General features: G+C 38.0%; 2 long non-coding RNA genes across 2 annotated transcripts; one reads left to right on the top strand and one right to left on the bottom strand.

Moving 5' to 3' along the window:
- Positions 1 to 16736: 16736 nt before the first annotated feature.
- LOC115752399 lies at positions 16737 to 19617 on the top strand. The gene is made up of 2 exons (XR_004016739.1): positions 16737 to 16812; positions 19534 to 19617. It is a non-coding gene; the product is annotated as an uncharacterized LOC115752399 (long non-coding RNA).
- LOC125314467 lies at positions 19535 to 20235 on the bottom strand. Its single transcript, XR_007197949.1, has 2 exons — positions 20050 to 20235; positions 19535 to 19779 (listed from the first exon to the last, which is right to left on the bottom strand). It is a non-coding gene; the product is annotated as an uncharacterized LOC125314467 (long non-coding RNA).
- Between the last annotated feature and the right edge of the window lie 560 nt (positions 20236 to 20795).

Raw genomic sequence — 20795 nt, forward strand, 5'->3', positions numbered from 1 at the left:
ACTCCCGATGCGTCGCATGTTACCCGAGCTTTATTTTTATAAAATACTGCGCCTACATGATATCCCAAAGACAATAACTTCTCATCATGAAGTCAACTTTACGAGTTACTTTTCTACATTATGGCAAAGGATGGCGACTCGAATTCAATTTCCTTCCTCTAATCATCCTCGTACCGATGGACAAAGCAGAACTTTGGGCAATTTATTAAGAACCTTTCTTGGAAAACATGTTCAGCAGTGGGATTTGTTATTAGCTCCAGCAGAGTTTTTCCTATTGTAATTCGGTCTACCCTAGAAAAGGACCGTTTGAAGTTGTGCTCGGACAGCATCAATTTAAGTCTTCTTGATCTTGTACCATCTCCCACAAAGCGACGATATAGTGGAGACGCTGAAGAAAGGCCCTAAGGAAATCAAACAGTTACAAGAGGAAGTAATGAGAAGAATTTCGAAGCAAATCGACAAGTATCGCCGTCGAGGAAGGTGATCTTGTGTTTTCATTTTTCACCCGGTTGTCATGCTAGGTTATCTCCTTGAGGGGATGGTCCTTTTCTAGTTTGGAGTGCATTAAGGATATTGGCTAGAAAATTGAACTTCCTGGAGAGCATCGTGTTTCTAGCGGGGACAATCGTCCAAAAAGTCATAAACTTATCATACGGCAATCAATTCTATCCTACAATTTTCAATTGTACTAATTTAATCCTAAACCTTTTGACAGTTTGTTAATTTAGTTATAATTATTTTAATTGTGTCAATTTAGTCCTAAGCTTTTTAACATTTTGTCTATTTAGGCCTTAACCTATTATTTCGATAATTGGCCGAAAAGACTAAACTAACAAATTGTTAAAAGGATACAATTAAATTTGCATAATTGAAAGATTTAAGGTTAAATTGGTAAATAGTCAAAAGGTTTATGGCTAAATTGACACAATTGAAATTTGGGACTGAATTGATCATCATACAATAAGTTTGGAACTTTTTGGACAATTATCTCGTTGCTGGCACATTCAATGTTGCTGATCTATGACCATAGCATGAAAACCAAGAGCTTGATGAAGATTGGCCTCGAGGATAGTATATTGCAACTAGTTGTGATCCGGCCAATATTTCGAGACTTCTAAGATTATCTCATGCTATTAGAATATTAGGACTAATACATTTCTTAGGATTATTTTGTCCTTATTAGTAATCTATGTAATATTGTTGCCTATTTTATAAGTTTTGAAAAGTTATATCTTCTTTAGGTTACCCAAAGGACTCTGGGCTCTCAACTATAAATACCCAGGACCTTTATTTAAACGCAATAGAGTTATTGAATCAAGTTTCATTCTTGCTATATCTCCCTTGTCATCTTTCTTTTATGTTTTTCACTTTGTTCCTTTTAGTGGGAAAATTATCCAAGAAGTCCTAAACCTATTGCACATTTATTAATTCAGTCTTAAACTTTTTAATTTTGCCAGTGGACTTATAAACCCTTTCACATTTTGCCAAATAAATCCATCTGGCTAATTTAAAAGGATTGTGACTGAATTGGCAAAATTGCAATAGGTTTAGGACTTTTTGGACCATTTCCCCTCCTATTTGTGGATTCTTGTGGTTCCTGAGGGCAAATTTGGTGCATAGACAGATTCCTATGGCTCGTGAGCGATACGACGGCCTCCCAAGGTGGTGATTTGGCGAAGGAAGACTAAATTATCTAGTCTCTATCTTCCTATTCTCCATAATGAGGTTTTCAACCTCGCTAAAATTGAAGAGTTCTTTTATTTATTTGTTCGTTAGAACACGTTTTGACATCATCACAACTACTCCATCAATTGTGTCGCGAATAGGGACACCACCATGTTTGAAATCTCCCTCCACCATATGTGTCGGACATAAATAAATCTCGATCATCAGTATATGACTTTACCTAACAAAGTCTTTTGCTTTTTGTAAAAAAAAACCAAAAGAAAAGCTCCCAAGCAATCTGTCTCTTTCTTCTCCCTCGTCGAATAACTGTGCTATTGCCGCCACTAAAGTCGTCGTATATGTGTGTGAGAGAGAGGGGGGGTCTTAAGTTGAGCCAATAGAAAATAGCGGGAAAAGTATATTAGAAGTGTTATAACTTTTGTACAACGTTCACTTAAGTGCCATAACTTTCAAAACATTCATTTAAGTGTCATAACTTTCAAAAACCGTTCACTTGAATGACATGCTGACGTGGCAGCCGGAAAAACTGATGTGGCATGCCAAAAAGCTGACGTCGCTCGCCGGAAAGATGATGTGACACGCTGGAAAAGTTGTTGTAGCACTCAAGTGAATGATTTTGTTCTGACGTAGCACTGAAGTGAACGATTTTTGAAAGTTATGGCACTTAAGTGAATGTTTTGAAAGTTATGGCACTCAAGTGAACGCCATACACAAGTTATGGCACTCACGATGTACTTTTCCCGAAAATAACTAATCCAAATCGCGGTTGAGCCACGTGTTAGAATTGGCCGCACAAACACAGCAAAGTTAAGAGTAAAAGAGAAAAAGAGAAATCGAAATACAAGATTTATCATGGTTCACCCTTAAATCGAGGCTACATCTAGCAGAGGGCTGTGTTATAATTAACACCTCCTACATCTACGTTACAACTCTCAATTATAAGAGAAAGAGAATATAAATAACAATAGCTATTCATCGATCTAAACTTAAACTACCAACAAATTACGGGCTCAAACTATAAAAACCCTCGTCCCCGCCCTTTCCTGTTGATGGGGAGTAAGAACCACACTCTCAACATGATGACCCTAGCTGAGTGACCCAACTGGCTAGTAAGAATAAAAAGAAGATATATTAAGTTTTCAAAGAATGTTCGTGGCATGAATAAGAATCATTTGTTTTGATCACCAACCAAATATTATTTGATAAAATTATAGCCCACGAAAATACAATTACCTGATTACCCATCCCCTTTTTGCTATTAAGCCCTTAAACAAGTTTTCGTAAGAAGAAATGGATAGAACAATTATTTTGACAGATACTAATCATTAATACCACCTAATGGTAATGCTTTAATAAAGTCAAGAGTAAATGGCATCAATAAATAGACTCGTGAAGGTTTTAGGGAACGGTTTTTTTAGCATTATCCATCATACATACAATTAAATCTAGTAAGAAACACTGATTTTTAAAGTTTACTCTTTTGAAAAATAAAAAAGATATTTATAACTGCTGCGCATAACCAAATGATCGAACAATAAATAGACATAACAAAAAAATAAATCAGACACTAGATATACGTGGTTCGATCGTAGAGACCTACGTCCACGGGGAGAACAGCAACGAATTTCACTATAAATCAAGCGATACACGGAGATTACAAACCACGCTCAAATCACTCAAACATTCTCAATGTTTCACAATCTTAATTACATTCAATAACGCACACAGTGTTTAGCTCCTAATTCCTCGCGAAATAATCTATCAATCTCACAAAGGAATTACACAAATCTAATAGGAAAATTTAATTGGCGAAAACACTAAAAAAAATGGCGTAATTCCACGAAGAACTCACAGAAAAATTCCAAACAAGCACTTGCGCACGGTGCTTCAAGACTTCCCTTCCTTTCTCTGGACATGGACGGCACAAAGATCTCTCTGCTTCCTAATCAGAAACGGTGCACTTATCTTTTATATGAAAGCAAGGCCCATCAATAAAAGACGAACCCTTTATTTCTTTGTATCACTGCCTTAGTCCAAATCCAGTCACATACTGGCCAACCAAGAAAGCCAATTTTGACCGAATCATTCAGATTGATATCCACGGTTGGACTTTTCAATATTTCCGAAAGATTATAACAATCTGATTAAAAGTTCCGACCTTTTCTCTATTGTGGATTCCAATTTTGATATCAAGGCAATATAGGAAATATCTAATTCGAAATATTTATATTTCGTTTCGAGCTCAAAATCGAGACATATTTTCAACAATCTCTACCTTGACTCGATGCTTGAGCCAAGTCACAATCGATTCGCTAGAACTTCGAACTTCATCGTTGTTCTCCCAACTGTCCCAATGGGCTCAACCGCCATTGACGTCTTCCAAGTCCAAGTCGCGCTTGAACTTCGCCATAACCGATATCCTCTAGAACACCAACTGCACCTGCACATTTAACTGCTCCACCAGAACTTTCTGATACAAGCTTCTCAATCACGGATAAAGCAAAACCATCATTGCATCCATATCTATCGGGAGACCGAATACGCATCTTGTCAATATCAGCAGTTACAGCAACTATTGGCTCTACATGCTCCACCTTGCTATAAGCACCATCTGTGTCAATTACCACGCTAGTACCTGCTATCTCGGGAGTTTCTGATTGCAACTCCACCTCAAGCTAAATACCATCCAGATCCGTATTAATACTGCCACAAACACTCCTATCCAGAAGTACTGAATACTTGTCAAAGATAACTTCTCTACTATAAACGGGTGAATTTATATTCGGGCACCACAACCGTAGCCCCACTCACTTTGTGCATAGCCATGGAATATGCACCTTGCCCTCACATTGAGATTAGCATCACTTGCTCGATAATAACACGGGCAACCAAACATTATAAAAATAGAATAATCAACAACATTACCATACTACACTTCTTCGGGAGTTCGATATCTGATCACAATTAATGGAGATATGTTCACCAAGTAGGTAGCCATACTAAGTGCATCTACTAGAATTCTCCTAGCCATACTAGCATTAGAGATAATTTTACGAGTTATCTCTAGTAATGTATGCTCATCAATTCTGCAAATTGTTGTGGTTTACTGGCACTAGTACGGTGTTTCATTATGCCCTTTTTCATGCATAATTTATTTATTAGCTTCGAGCATGACTTTAAGCTACTATCGGTTCGCACATGCTTGATCGACTTACTAGTCTCCATTTCGATCAAAGCTCTCGACCGCATGTTCCCGACAACAGCATCAAACTTTTGCATAGGCACAAACACCCGGGTCTTCCTCAAACAATCACTATACGCTCGAACGGATGCCGACGTCTCCAAAGCAAAACCTATCAATGTCTCACCTTAAAGTTCATACAGGCCACCATGCTTGATTCCTTTCATTATTACCAAGGCACCTCGAACAATCTTCAGAACTCTACCTTGTGAAGAATACCTACATCTAGCTGAATCTAGGGAACCCGAGAAATTAAGTTCTTTTTCAATTCTGGAACGTGTCTTACTCTAGTCAATATCCTCACAATATCATCATTCATTTTGATTTTAACATCACCAACACCCACAACATCGCATTCGGGGTTGTTTCCCAACTGGACTTTACCACTACCCGTGCACCGATAATTAGTAAACCAGTTTCTAATTGGTGTAGCATGAAAAGAACAATCAGAATTCATAATCCATCCATCAAATGACAAATTCTCGGTGACAGATAAGACACTAACGACATCATCAAAATTATCAGCTATAGCTGCAACATCATCCATAGATTCAACTCTAATTCCCTTACCCGTTTCATTTTCAACTTAAAGCAATTCATTCTAAGATGCCCCCTCTTTCCACAATTCCAATAGGTAGCACCACCAATCCTAGACTGACTGCATTTATTCGAGTTTATACTACTACTGCTAGCATAAGTACCGGTTGTTGACACCTAAATTTTGATTTCCACAAATTCATAAAATGAGAATTAGTTGCAGTTCTCACAAAAATAATTTCTCATGCATTGCATATTTTTCGTTAGTCATACGTGTCATTTACATCTAAGATAGTGGTGAGTCAATTGAGCTTAATTTTGATAGGCGATGGGATCAAAGACTCGGTCTAAAAGTTTCGCCTAGAGTTAGAGAGGGTGCCGAATTTACTTAAATCAGTTGGACTTGTTCTTGGGCTCGATTCAATTCATTTAAGCTTGATTTGATTAATGAGGTTTTCAATTTAATATCCATTATTTAGAAGGAGTCTTATTTGAGCCCGAAGTAAAAATAAACCTATGATGGAAAATTCGAAATGGGATGTAGATACATGGCTGCTGAAATTTCCATCTAGGTTTGGACCCTAATTTAGGCTCAATTTGGTTTATTTTATAATGCCTTTAGATGATCATCTAACTAATTGAAGGCCAATCAAGCTCAAGATCCCATCTCAAGCCCACGTAGACATAAGAAATTCTGCCATTATCATACTCATCATCCCTTGGCAGAAATATATCTAGGAGAACTGGACTTCTCAAAATTCAAATTAAAATCAAGAGTTTTATTAGCTTGGAATTCTTATCTTAATTAAGAGTTTTATTGATGTGGGAACTCATGATCCAATGGCTAATAACAACTCCTACGATAGTTAGGATTGCTCATCTAATGGCCCTCGAGAAGTCCTACTCCTACTAGAAGTAGTCGTGCCTAGCTCTATATAAACGAGGGCTCACTCGCGTTCGTTTCGTTCGGCATCCATTAGAATTTTCGGCACTTGAGAGCTAAAGGAAGGTTCCAAAAGTTTGATTCTCTCAGCCGTTCGTGATAGCCTTCAACCAGCGGAGTCTTGATCGTGCATGATCAAGCTTCATCGTCCACCGCCAAAGGTCGTCCGTCCCCCTAAAGAACTCCACTGTTCAGCATTGTCAGCCTCCATTATCTTCGTCCCAGAGCTTGGTTTTTCGCTCCCTGTTCATCCTCGAACAGCCACAGATCCGTAAAGAACAGTCCCCTGAGCTAGCTGCTGTCCTGACGAGTTGTAGCTGCTGTTCAGCCCCCCTTTTCCTTGCATCACTGATCCAGCACTATTTCAGGTTTATTTGATCTGATTTTTTATCAATATTCAGTCACCAACTCAAGTGTTATTTGGTGTCATAGTCCCTGAGAACTAAAGCTCCCATTCGTTCAAAGAAGAGACAATTTTGGACGTGATTTCAAAGCTGCAAGTGTGCTGGAGTTTTTGCTTAAAAAGGTACTTTTTCTCAATTTTTGGTTGTAATTCAATGCTCGTTAAGCTGATAACTTGCCTAGGTATTTGCCATCATATGTTGATTTGCCATCATAACTTGTCTTAGGACGCATAAAAATTCTGATCATGATTGAGTTTATGTCTGATGCTTACCTTTGAATTGGTTGGATGCTTGCACGTGTTAGGGAAGGTGATTTTAATTCAAATGGAACTTGTCCGTCCTTAATTAAAAATTATTCCTCAATGGTCGTCAAGTTACATTGAATAAAAAAAAAATCAGAACTTTATGGCATGAGCATGGAATTTTTGGCACGTAGGCAATCCGTTTGATCCGACATTTTAATGTGGGTGGAGGATTAATCTTTTTCGCTACGTTGGTTGACTGGAATTTATCCATGGGGTGTTCAATCACAACCTTGTGTTATTGATAGGAATTTGTGATTGTTCGACGTTATCTCCTGGTGTGAATGAAGATTTGACTAGATTGAAATTTTGTTTGATTTAACTAAATTAGATATTTTTTACTCATGGATACATTTTTTTGAGCTAGTTGTTATCTTTAACACATGCGAAGTGATTTGGATGTTATATATTGTTATCTTATCTTATCTCTGGTGAATTTTCTAAACACATTTGATTAGAGATAAGGTTTGGTTGGATTGAATGTCTATCTATTTTTTTATGAGGATTATCTAAAATTAAATTTTCAAATCTCAAAGATAATTTCTCAAATTAAAAATGGATTGAATTTTTGGATGAGGAAAGGTGGATCCCCAATCTCATAATTTCGGCCACCCCTCTTTTAATTTTCGAAATTTCAAGCTCAATTGATTTTCATTTTTTATTTTATTTTTGTCATGCTTGTTTGTTTTGATTTATTATAAAATTTGCACATCTTTAAACAAACATGCCCATAATATATGCTCCCTATGTGCCTAAACCCTTCGGAAAAATTAAATCACGCGCGTTAGCCACGATCTCGTGGAATGGGACGTGATTTAGTACAGAAATTCGTGTTTTGCTCTTTAGCGAGAAGGGACGTTGTTTTTCTATACATATATCAGCATACTAGCTCGAATCCTCGAGGATGTAGCGGATAAATCTCGCTCTAGCCCGGATCTTTGGGAATGAGAGAATTTTCGGAAAAATCGAAAATTAAAAGGTATATTATGGGCATTTTTATTTATTTTTGTTCAGATTTTTTATTGCTTTTGTTTTCTTTTATTACCAAAAATATATAAAAAAAAAATCATCCTCTCGAGCGCTTAATATATGGTCCTCATGTCACATTTTTCCAATTAATCATCAAATTCACGTCAAACAATCGGAAAGGCTTTTTCATGAAATTGGTAGCGAAAGGGCATTAATTGTTTCAATTAGCGTAACCAAGTTCCCGGACTCATTCTCTTCGGTTCGTAGAGATAAAATAGTTATCTCGCTATTTTATATAGGTTTCTAATCAACCTACCGTAAATGATTAGCGGCGGCTCCGATTGAATAATTTCTCATGAATAAACCTAAGTTGCGATTCGGTAGGACTTGGGAGGGTTCGAATTAGGTTAGTTGATTTAATTAACCTGATAATCCGTTAGCCTAATTTTAGGTCACGACACTATTTCTTTCTCTATTTTCATCTACTAAAGCAGTAAATACATATTCACTAGATTCTCTTCTACGAATGTCCTCACTCAGAATTAAATCTCGAATCTCATTAAATGTCAAACTTGTTGGGCCGGAGGAATTACTAACAACAATAACAATAGTGTCCCAACTATCGGGCAATGAGGATAATAAAAAAAAGCACATACCTCATCTTCAAAGTCAATATCAACTGAACTCAATTAACTAACGATCACATTGACATCATTGATATGATTAGTAACCGACACACTTTCGCTCATCTTCAAATTAAATAGACGTCACGAGGGCTTCTCGTATATGTCCAGCAGGGCCTTCATCAAACCCGCAGTGGTCTTTTCTTTGACGATATTAAACGCGATATTTCGAGCTAACGCCAATCGAATAACACCCATCGCTCGTCTGTTCAGCAATTCCCAATCAGCTTGCTTCATCATATCTAGCTTCTCCCCAAATAAGGGTAAATGTAGTTTCATCTAATACAGATAATCCTCAATCTGCATCTTCCAGAAACCAAAATCCTTCCCATCAAATTTGTCGATTTCCATTTTAACTTCTTCCATCGCCATCGATTCGCTTCAACTCAAATAAGCCTGGCTATGATACCAATTGTTGCGCAGAACCAAGCGATTGAACAAGGAATACATAGAATGAGAAAATAAATCGGATACCAGATGTACATGATTCGGTCATAGAGACCTATGTTCACGAGGAAAGCAGTAATAAATTCCACTATAGATCAAGCGATACACATAGATGACAAACCACACTCGAGTCACGCAAACATTCTCGGTGTTTTCCAAGCCCAATTATATCCAATAACGCACACAGTGTTTAACCCTCAATTTCTCGCGAAATAATATCTCAATCTCACAAAGAAATTACACAAATATAATAGGAAGATTTAATTGGCTAAAACACTAAAAGAAATTGACGTAATTTCACGAACGAAGAACTCACAGAGAAATTCCAAACAAGCACTCGCACAGGGTGCTTCAAGACTTCCCTTCCTTTCTCTGGACATGGACGGCACGAAGACCTCTCTGCTTCCTAATCAGAAACGGCACACTTCTCTTTTATATGAAAGCAAGACCCATCAATAAAAGACAAACCCTTTATTTCTTTGTATCACCGCATCAGTCCAAATCCAATTACAAATTGGGCAACCAAGAAAGCCAAGTTTGACCGAATCATTCATATTGATATCCATGGTTGGACTTCTCAATATTTCCAAAGGATTATAACAATCCGATTAAAAGTTCTAATCCTTTCTCTATTATGGATTCCAATTTTGATATCAAGGCAATATAGGAAATATCTAATTCGAAACATTTATATTTTCGCTTCGAGCTCAAAATCGAGACATATCTTCAACAATAACAATGACCACAGTGCTATATATGTGTAGAGTAACAAGTAGTGCATATTCATAAATGCTTTGTCCAAAATGGCTTATTAAAAAGATTTTTTTTGGGAATATTCAATCAACAAAGGGTTTTGACCAAAAAAAAAATCAACAAAAGGTGAGGACTATTGCACTCGCTGAAGGGGTTGAGGACTTCTGCTTCTTGGGGTATGTACTCAATGACGTGCATCAAATTTCAACCCTATAATATCAATTAAAAATTCTGATGAGTTCATTTAATTAATTAAAATTTTAAATCTATTGATAAGACCAACAATTTAAGAAGACCAAAAGAAATTGCATCAAGTCAAGAGTTGTGAGCCGAGGCTCACAACTTGCATTGGAGTGATACCTAAATTAGTCTCTTCATGTTCCTCATGGATTTTGACCGGTCTTGGAAATTTTCAATGAGTGAATGGGATGGACCATGGAATTTAATCATCCAACCCTTCATGTATTTTAAATTTGGTGTTTGCAAAGAAAGTTGGTGTATTCTACAGTCAAGTGAGTTGCTTCATTCACAAGTTTAAATTAGGGGAGAGCATGGTCGGGGGTGGGCAGTTCCCACCCTAGAATCGGAAACCACCCGCTAAGGGCCAATTTCAAAAAACGAAACTGGAAACCGCTCGTTGGTTCCACAGATCCACCCAAGAACCGAACCACCAGTTCTCGGGTGGATCCATGGAACCAGCCCCACCAATCAAATGAAGGTGACCGAGAGCGAGAGAGGGAGGTGACGAACAGCCGGAGGCGCGGCCATGAATCGATGTGAGTTGAGGCCATGAATCGAGAGACAAGGACGGAGAGACCGAGGTTAGAGTGAGTCATTGAGAGCCCGAGACAAGAGAGAGTAGAGGCCGAGATGAGAATGAGAGTTTCAGACGAGATAAGCGAGTTTCAAATTAGGTATTTAAGTTTTTTTACTTTTTATAATTATAAATTAAACTATATACATTACATATTACCATTCCGGTCTGAATTGGCGGTTCAACACTTGAAACCGGCAGCCAAACCGATTCCCTTAAGAACCACCTATTTCGGGCCACTCTGATCCAGGTAATTCCCGATTCCTTTGCACGCCCTTTATAAACCTGTGCTCAAACGGTTGACCCCCATATTCACAACTCTTCATGTATTTTAAACAGGCCCACTAACCTCTCTCCCTATTCGCCAGTATTGCATGCATATGCACGCCATACAGAACACAACTACCGGGATATTATTTTTTTTTGCACAAAAAATAATTGATTGGAGCAAACATTGCATGTACTAATAGCAAACCAGTCCCATTAAGTTAAACTAAACTTCCAGATTAAATTAATATTCTGATTACTATAACTCAATTTTCAACATCGCCAGCCTGTCTAAGAATCTTTGAACACAAATGCAAGCCTCACACTAAAAGTCTTTATTGTCTGTCCAATGCGTGAGATTCTTACTCTCTCCCACGTGTCATATAGGACATTTATACCAGCGTGGATCATCCACGTCATGTAAAGACTGAAGCAAAACAGGTCTTCGAGGAAACAAAACATGTATATCTGATTTAGTTCAAAGGAACAGCTTGCTTAGATAATAAGATGACAGATACTCCCAAGAATATTCCTTGCCAACATGAGGACAAGATTAGGTAAAAGAAGATAATCAACTTTACATTTTTCTAGCAAATAAAAACAAGTTATAGTTGTGCACATGGTTTCTATAATTCTAAGGTTTAAATGGTCATGATAGAGAGAATATAGGGTAAGACAGACAGTTCGTAAACGAATGATAGTTGGAGTCATGCATTTCTCTTTCAAGTACCGATCATTAAGGGGCTAATCTCTCAAGTAAGACATAGTCCTTGAACTGTACTTGTTTTATATCTCGGATTTTGTTTATATATAAATTTATATTTTTTCTTGTAAGTACCAATTCCTATAGGCTAATGACCTAGGTCAGACCAATAATTCATGAAACAATATTAGATCATCTAGAATTAGACTTTTTTTTTTTAATTATGGAAACACACATTTGATTTTTAAATACCAATCATTAACGAGCTCATCGCCAAGTAAGACTAACAGTTATTGAAAGAATGATAGTTGTTCTATGACTAGATTTTTTATTATTATTTGCCGGTATATTGGGCGCTGCTCTCATATGGAAACTCTCATCTAACTCTTAAGGACAAACTAGGCATTTCTTTTAAATACCAATTATTAATGGCTAATGACTTAGGTAAACTAAAATAATTCTTGAAAGAATATTAGTTCTTCTAGAATTAGATTTTTTTTTTTTAATATGGAAACACACAATTGATTTTTGAGTACCAATCATTAACGAGCTGATCAAGAAGTAAGACTGATAGTTGTTGAAAGAATGATAGTTGTTCTATTACTATATTTTTTATTATTATTTGGAAATGCACATCTGAATTTGAAATACTAATCATTAATGGGTTGATCACTCGGGTAAGATCGATAGTTCTTGGAAAAATGGTAGCTGTTTTAGAACTGGATTTTTTTTTTTTTTTAATTTGGAAACGGGCATTTCTTTTAAGTACAAATTACTAATAGGCTAATGACTTAGGTAAGACCAATAACTCGTGAAACAATATTAGTCCATCTAGAATTAAATTTTTTAATGTGGAAACACACATTTGATTCTTAAATAATAACGATCATTAACAAGGCGGTCACCAAGTAAGACCGACAGTTGTTGATAGAATGATAGTTGTAATGATAGTTGTTCTACGACTATAATTTTTTATTATTTGGAAATGCGCATCTAACTTTGACATACAAATCATTAATGGGTTGATCAGATCAACATTTCTTGAAAGAATGGTAGTTGTTTTAGAACTAGGTTTTATTTTTATTATTATTTAGAAACGGGCATTTCTTTAATGTACCAGCTATTAATAGGCTAATGACTTAGGTAAAGCCAATAATTCTTGGAAGAATATTAGTCTTTGTAGAACTATATTTCCTTTTAATATGGAAACACACATTTGATTTTGAAATACCAATCATTAATGAGCTGATCACAAGATAAGACAGACAGTTGTTGAAAGAATGATAGTTGTTCTACGACTAGATTTTTTTTATATTATTATTTGGAAATGCGCATCTTACTTTGAAATACAAATCATTAATAGGTTGATCACTCAGGAAAGATCGATAGTTCTTGAAAGAATGGTAGCTGTTTTAGAACTAGATTTTTTTTTAAAAAAAAATTTGGAGACGGGCATTTCTTTTAAGTACCAATTCTTAATAGGTTAATGACTTAGGTAAAACCAATAACTCTTAAAACAATATTAGTTAATCTAGAATTAGATTTTTTTAATATGGAAACAAACATTTGATTCTTAAAATATACTGATCATTAACAAGGCAATCACCAAGTAAGACTAACAGTTGTTGTAAGGATGGTAGTTGTTCTACGACTAGATTTTTTATTATTTGGAAACGCGCATTTGACTTTGAAGTACAAATCATTAATGGGTTGATTACTGAAGTAAGATCGATAGTTCTTGAAAGAATGGTAGCTGTTTTAGAACTAGATTTTCTTTTTATTATTATTTAGACACAAGCATTTCTTTTAAGTGCCAATTATTAATACGCTAATGACTTATGTAAGTCCAATAATTCTTAAATAATTATTAATTCATCTAGAATTAGTTTTTTATATCAAAACAAACATTCGATTTTTAAATATCAATCATTAACAAGCTGAAATGATCTGATGTTCTGTATGCTTGGAGATTCTTAGGAGACAGTAATATAGTTTAGTTACTATTAGCAACGTTTCTTTAGATATGCTTTGTCAAGTTCATTATCTACAAAACAAATATAATGGATCTCCCTATAGTGATATCTCAAACAAAAAATTATTATAGAGATATCTTGACTTCTTAGTTCTTATTTTTGAAATGGCATTAAAAATCCTATGTCTTGCTTTCTTGGTAGAGATATTCTTATATTCTTTCTTGGTAACGAGGGGAAATACACTAGACTTCTTTCCGGAGCTAGACATGTTAATTGTCCAAGCCCACTCAAACCCACTCAAACCCATTTAATAATGGAGATTCAAAGAAGTAGATTGATGTCTTGCTTTCATATGGTTACTAGGGTTTAGAATTAAGGAACAGAACCGAACATAGAAGCCCGGTTTGCTGATATGAATGGGTTTTAGTCTTTGGGAGGTCACTAAGGGGTGCATAACAACCATCCTACTCCTATGTTTCTATTCGAAATCTATTTCTGGAAAATGTTTGGAACAGAAACTCATTTGGTGACATAATTCTATTTTGCTATTTCTGAAACAAAAATTTGTTCTAGAAATAGATTTGGAAGGGAAATCAGAAACAAAAAATTTTAGTGTCTTGGAGAAATAGAAATCAGAAATAATAACCTCTCACTTTTTCTCAAGTACCCGCCGATCGCCGCGGACCCAGCTGCCGTCGACCACCACCCTCCGCGGGCCGTCTCAACCATGGCCGACCGCCGCCGACCACCGCCCGCTGCCGACCTTCACCACCACCAACCATTGCCCACAGTTTCCCATTGTCGGCCATCGCCAACAACCACCCGTTGCTGCCCTCCTTAACCCCCGACCTCACCGTCGCCCACCGCCCACCGCCGACTTTCGCCGCCGCCAACCACCGCCATCGGTCTCCTTACCATCGGCCGCCCTCGCCAACCACCGCCGACCTTCGCCAACCCCAAACATTGTCCTCGGTCACCCACCACTGCTCATCGCCCGCCATCGCCTCCTCGCTCACCACCGGCGGCCGCCATCGCCGCCAACCACCGCCATCGGTCTCCTTACCATCGGCTACCCCTACCAACCACCGTCGACCTTCGCCGCCCCCAAACATTGTCCTCGGTCACCCGCCGCTGCCCACCGCTCGCCATCGCCCTCTGCCTCACCACCGGCGGCCGCCACCTGCCGCCGGCCTCTACCAACCCCGCCACAACCGACCACCGTCCGCCACCAACCACCATCCACCACCAACCTCTGCCACCCTCCACTAGTTGCCGCAACCATCGAAGGCCGCTGCCCCCCACCACCCCCGGCCACCGCAACCACCACCACCGTCGGAGTAAAATATAAATAATAATTTTTGTATTTTTAGATAGTAAATAATAAATTCTAGAAGTAGAAATTTTCAACTGTTGTCAAACGAACTTCTGTTCTAGGATCAGAAATTTTATGTCGTTATCAAGCGCATTTTTTTGCTCAAAAACTCATCCCGAAACAAAAATAGAAAAATCTATTTCTAGAACAGAATGGTTGTCATGCACCCATGATTTAATAATTGTTGCCAATCTTTTAGGGCGCATTTAGCAGCCAAATAGAAAGCTAGACGGTATTATCCATTACTTGGTGACATATATCGATCGGGATAAACCTGGATACATCAAGATAGAAATGGTGGACAACATATCATAAATCTAGAAATGGTATACCTAGTTGTATCTAAAAATAAATAAAAATTGGAACACGTGCGAGTTTCTATCCACCCACTCAATCCACCACGAAGCCGTTGTTGGCCGCCGCGCAATGGTCACCCGAGAGTTTACGTTCATCAATGGTGCAACGGCGATCAGATCTGGATTGATCTGGCCATCGCCAAACCATCACGATGGTCGGGGGATAAGTACACTAGAAGTGCCATAACTTGTGTACGGCGTTCACTTGAGTGCCATAACTTTCAAAACGTTTACTTAAGTGAATAACTTTCAAAAATCATTCACTTGAGTGCTACATCGGAGTAAAATCGTTCACTTGAGTGCTACAAGAACTTTTCCGGCATGCCATATCAGCTTTCTGGCGGGCCACGTCGCCTTTCCGGCGGGCCACGACAGCTTTCTAGCGTGCTACAGTAACTTTTCCGACGTGCCACGTCGGCTTTTCCGGCGTCCGCGTCAACATGACACTCAAGTGAATGATTTTTGAAAGTTATGGCACTTAAGTGAATATTTTGAAAGTTGTGACACTCAAGTGAACGTCATACAAAAGTTATGGCACTTTTAGTGTACTTTTCCCCGGTGGTCGGTGACAGCAAAGATTGACAAGTTAAGCAAATTTAACTATAGTAGAGTATGGGGGATGTACGTATTTATGAACCCCCAATTAGAATTGTAGTTTGTTCTCTAACCAAGACACGGGAAAACAAGAGGGGTTTCCAAATGTAGTCCATGTTTTTAGCCAATTATCCAATTAATTTGCAATTGGTCGTTAAAGAAAAGTTACATCCAATATTGGCCACGATTAAAATTTTAATTTCCGTGTCCTAAGTTAGCTCAATCCCATCGTTCCGGTGCTGCCACCACCCCCTCCCTCCCTCCTCCGGCCACCAACACGTACAATACGCTTCAAACTTCAAAGAAGAATTGTGCAGCATCAATCGAGCAGCTCGGTCCAATTTTGAAAAAAAAAAAAAATTTCATGCGGATCATATTTTGTTTCAACTTTGAATTTCAAATTCAAATTAAATTAAGTTTCCTAATTCCAATACTTGTCTTCAATTATGAAAGCTTTCCAGCTCGCACTTTATCAATTTCCATTGAGAAGTTTGTGTTCGAAGTCATTCAACGAGCAAGCATGGCATCCAAGAGTGTAGGCCATACTTTCTGGTTCAATAAAAGCTCCTTGCAATTTCCTTACTTTTCTTCTATTTTTTGTCTACATATTGTTCCGGGAATTCACATCTCACAAAATCCTTGAGGTAACTGGAACGTGTGAGAACCTAACCGACGGGGTTGTCGATTTATACCCTTTCATGACAAAGTTCTTGACCGTCTTTACACTTTTGTCGGACTGTTTTCATTTAGCAGCATCCCGTCAACAACGTTTGCGCTAAACTATTCCCCTCGAATTTATCGTTAAGGAACAACCTTAATTTGGCCACACAAGCATGAAGGACTAAATATCATCGACCATTAGAAAAGACAAAAAATATGATTAACACCTTCCGAACAAGCTCTTTTCTAAACAGTATCTTTTAACTTTTCTGTTTACTTTTCCTCCTTAGAGTGGAAAAACTAGAGCTACTCTTTTCTACCATAGGATTTAAAGCTTTTTTATGTAGTCTTTTCCCAGTTCATCTTTCGTTTCTCTTCCTGGGAAGTGGACTAGACATTCATTCTCCCTCTTTCGGTACCAACTTGGACTCTATTTTTACCCTTCAGAGTTAACACGACCCCTCAATATGGTCGCCATTGGTGACCCGTGCCTAAAGAGCACAGATCCGATCATATCTCCGGAGTGATATAAAGTGCAACCTCATCTTTGGGTGTCCTTGTAGGCTCTACTCTCGCTAAGTTGAAGAACATGGAATCCTAAATCTAGCAAATCTGGAAACAACGGTGACAGCTCTTCACGGACATGGAACCCACCGCTCGTTGGTCCTCTGAAGATAATTCTAGATGGAGCCTATGAATCCGGAGATACGTAAGGCTCGATAGCTTGCATATGCCGTGATTCTGCTGGGAGGTTGCTAGACGGAGCAGCGAGATCGGTGGCATCGTCGTCTGCCTTTGGGGTTGAGTGTTGTGCTCTGTTTGAAGCCTAACGCTCTTTCACCCTCAAAGACATGAAGTCTTTGTACTTCGGATGGACAACTCTTGACTTATTTAAAGCCTTGGGAAGTCCAAATAAGGTCACATGGCAAGGACATGCCATTATATTGAAATGCAAGGATATGTTAAGGTCCTTCTTGGATATTCGGGTAGTCCATTTCTTTAGAGAGTATAACTCAGTAGGAATAAAATACAGGGCAATAATGACCCCCATTTGCCGTTGTAGCGCATCGACCACAACTTATATTTGGACACACAAATAGTATAAACTATTAACAAAGTAAAAGTCTCAATCATGGATTTCGCAAAAAATGAAAGCTCAAATTAATGGTTTCAAATTGCACACTCATTATCGGACATCATGGAATGTCACGGAATTACGAGAAAATATAGAACAAGAAAAATACAAAAACTTATTCCAAGTTCCAAGTTCTAGGTTTTGGAACCTAAAACCTATCTGTTGGAACAGGATCTCCAATTTTTCAAAACCTAAACTCTACCCTGCATATTCTCAAACTTGGGACCGGACCGATTCCCACCTATCCGGTTCTCCATTTTACCCTAAAACTATGCTCATCATATATAAGCGACGAGTTGAGCCACATGGCACACTCACTTTCGATTTACCTAGTAATTTGCTTTTGATTGTCAATTTAGTAAATGTCTACTTTTCATACATATTTTGGCAAGAAATCTCTAATCAATGTACAAGAAATAATTAGTCTCTCATTGATGTACAAGATTAAAAGAAATTGTGCATATTTTGGTAGGCCTAATTCCCTTTAAAAAAACCCACCTTTTGATCAAGTCTCAAATCTGCCCTAAGCTTTTGTTGTCTCATAAAAAATCCCCAACTTTAGGTTTAGTCCCAAATCTGTCCCGAACTTTTTTTTTTGTCTCAGAAAAAACCCTAAAATTAAGGTTCGGTTCCAAGTCTATCCCGAACTTTTTTTGTCTAAAAAAAATCGCCAAGTTTTACTCTTATCTCAAATTTGCTCCATTAGCCCTCCGTCAAAAAATCATCATTAGCCGTCCCTAATTTTCATATCCTAGAACAGTTTTATTTTGGAGAATTTCTTTATTGGGGTGAATTCAATATCGATGTGGAAATGCCTCATTGATCCATACTTATCACCCCATTACTTTGCTAATGTGGGCTTTTTATCGATGTGGAAATGTCACATCAAATTGGAACTAGACACGAGGTAGATTTGAGAATTTGTAATTTTTTTGCGAGAAAAAATTCAGGGCAGATTTGGAAATGTACCTAAAATTTGGTTTTTTTTTTTTAGACAAAGAAAAGTTCGAAGCAAATTTTAGACTGGACCTAAAGTTGGGGATTTTTTTTAGACAAAAAAAAGTTTGGGATAGATTTGGGACTAGATCTAAAGTTTGAGGTTTTTTAGGACATTAGGCTTATTTTGTGATGAATAGTTGTAGTAAATATGTAAGTGTGTGTATATGTATTTTCTATATTATTGATAATTTATGACGAGGTTTTCAAAGAGTTCAACAATGTAGCATATACCTATTACGACATAATATATCATAAACTCAATTTGGGCGAGCGAGGCCGTCGTTTGCCCGGACTCGCCAAGGACATTGAGGGTTGGCCAACGACCGTAGCTGGCCCTAAGAGTAGTGAAAAAAGTAAATAAAAAATAAAAAATTGTAAAATACTCAAAATATTATTAAAAATGTCCACAACAGTGCTAACCGTGCAACATAGGATGGCCAGTATCCACGTCAACTATTTCCAGCAAAAATTAACTTGATGAACCGAATTGACACAAATACAAAAGGTTTATGACTCAATTACAATAGATTTATGGCATTTCTTGGTAATTTTTACAAAACTTTGAGCAACATTTGTGCTCAACGATAATAAAGAATGGATTACAATACCTAATATTTTGATTTGTTCAATATATAAGTAGAACCTGTGAGAACATAACCGACAAAGTTGTTGATTTATACTCTTTCATGATGAAGGTTTGCGCTAAACGATTTCCCTCAAATTTCTCGTTAAGGAACAACCTTAATTTGGGCACACAAGCATGAAGGACCAAGTAAAATAAAATAAAGATAAAAAGGGGGAAATATGGTTAATATAGAGGTGAACATGTATGAGGGGATTCTTGAGGATGCATGGCATTTATTTAAGGCAAGCTACAACATCCATCAACACAGCATGCCTTTCCACATACGAGAAGTGGGGTCCTGTTGAACCAGCAGCACCTACAACCCACAAAACATACACCCCCCAAATGACCACTTAAATAAATTCCACAAAAGAAAAAAAGGTTCATAATTGGAATATATATGTATATATATTGTGTGTCCATAATTTATAATGAAAATTCTCACTAACGTTGTGTTCCTAGAAATATCACGGGAATCCAAACATTTATATATCCATCCACAAGGTAAATCAGCCACTACTCCTCCGAAAAAAAAATTAATAATTTGTTGTTGAAAGTGAAATAAGAGTAAAATCTAGCTGATTACCCGCTTGAGGAAAAACAGTTTGCTCCACTCTTTGAAATGAAGCAGCAGCTGAAGATGGAGTTGCCCAAAGGAGAGAGGCAATCACTATCAACACAAGCCATGAACATCCAATCCCAAAGCTCTTCTTCTTCATCTCTCTCTCTCTCTCTCTCTCTCTCTCTCTCTCTCTCTCTCTGGGTTTCTACACTTAGAACTGAACTGCAATGCCGGAATTCTCTACGCTCTTCCTTATTCATAGTGGAAAAGCTAGAACTGTTCTCTTTCAGCATAGGATTCCACCGGTTCATCTTTCGTGTCTCTTTCCCGCAAGTGGGCTGGGACATTCCTTCTCTCTCTTTCAGTACGAATTTGGACTCTAGCTTTATTTTTAAAGATTTAAGGACAGACCCTCAACTCAATCTAGTCGCCATTGTTGACATACATGCCTACGAGAGAACAAATCGATCTTATCTCCGGAGAGCCATGAAGAACAAGTTAATCTTCACATGGAAAATTATACTTGAACAAGTGTCATTTGTGTTGGAGATGGCGAATACTTCGGGGACCCTTGTTTCTCACACGGAGTACGCCCACGTGAGCTTAGGGAAACCGAAGTGTTATCCAACGACATATGACCCCTACACGCGGGATGCGGGAGTTCGGGAGCAGCGCCCCCGACACGGGTGTCCCGTTGCCCGGTTAGCGGGCGGGGGTTCGGGCGCAGCGCCTCCCGACGGGGGTTCCGCTACCCGGTTAGCGGACGGCTG

Source organism: Rhodamnia argentea, chromosome 3 (assembly GCF_020921035.1).
Source record: "Rhodamnia argentea isolate NSW1041297 chromosome 3, ASM2092103v1, whole genome shotgun sequence".
Classification (NCBI taxonomy): Eukaryota; Viridiplantae; Streptophyta; class Magnoliopsida; order Myrtales; family Myrtaceae; genus Rhodamnia; species Rhodamnia argentea.